This window comes from Palaemon carinicauda, chromosome 2 (assembly GCF_036898095.1).
Source record: "Palaemon carinicauda isolate YSFRI2023 chromosome 2, ASM3689809v2, whole genome shotgun sequence".
Classification (NCBI taxonomy): domain Eukaryota; kingdom Metazoa; phylum Arthropoda; class Malacostraca; order Decapoda; family Palaemonidae; genus Palaemon; species Palaemon carinicauda.
In genome coordinates, this window is record NC_090726.1 from 101,368,260 (window position 1) to 101,369,560 (window position 1,301).

Genomic DNA, 1,301 nt, shown 5'->3' on the forward strand with positions numbered 1-1,301 from the left:
GACTGAATGGTTGGCATTCGTATAGGAACATTCTCGAAGGCAGACGAGTGGTGGTTGGACACTGTATGTAGAGGAGAATAGTCTCGTCTCTAAGGTATGAAGAGTAAGTATTCGTATTGGAATATTACATTGCAAAGGTGAATATATAATAAGGGTTAAGACCTTAGTATCTTCATTAACCATAAGGAAGGGGATAATAAAACTATGACAGACATGTATTTCATAGTATAAGTAGGAGCGGATTGAGACGCACAAGTAATAAAATAAGAATTTTATTTCACAATTGCAGAAAAATTAAATGAATTGCAATAATAAGTAAAGTTAATTTACGACAGATTATAATGTACATAGTAATAAAGACTTGCTCTTGAATCTGAAAGGGAATTTCAAATTTATTAGTAGGCACTCGTTCTCGAGGAACGTCAGTCTTTAATTAAAACACATCATGCTCTAGGCATGCGGCACTCGTGTGACGATTATGACATTTCACCTGGGATAAGAACAGTTATAAGAAAGCACTAAGTGTTTTCGACATCACTACGTATCGCTCGAGGGTCAACATAGGCACCCGAAGAGTTAGAGTCCCAAGTAACTCGCTGTTCTATGCAGAGTTAGGTGCAGGTTTCATAACACTACCTTCGGCTACCACAAAATGTTTGACTTCGTGCACTTGTTTCGCATAATGTTTGAAGAAAACACGCGAGGACTTCCAGCCTGTGAAACTTTTAGGGCTTTCGAAGTCCATACTCTGAAAGAAATTCAGAGACGATGCAACTTTTCTAGGATCGTGACCGGCGGGTGTACTGTCAGGATCCGCTCTGCGAATGAAGTAGGTGATTTTCGCTCTTAGTTGTTTCAGTGACAGGTCGCTGCCCGATGTTTCTCCTTTGAAAAGTTGGCCTCCACCAAAGTTCGAAGTTCTGCGAAGATAGACCTTGAGGCTCTCTACTGGGCATAGAGAGGCATCTTCCTTCAGGGGGCATATTCTCCAAGGGCCCCATCTTTTGGTGGGTAATTCGTTTTTGGCGAGAAACGTCGGATCCGGGGAGAGGGTAAGGTCTCCTGAATCAGTAAACAGGATATGACCCTCTTCTCTTGATAATGCCACTATTTCGCTGACTCGGGCTTCTGAAGCAAGAGCAAAGAGAAATATAACTTTCTGAGTCAGATCCTTGAGAGGGCATGAATCATTATCCAAGTTGGAGGCGAAATGGAGCACCTTGTCCAATGACCAGGAGATCGGTTTCGGTGGGGGTGCTGGGCGTAGACGAGCGCATGCTTTCAGCAGTTTATTGAAGATG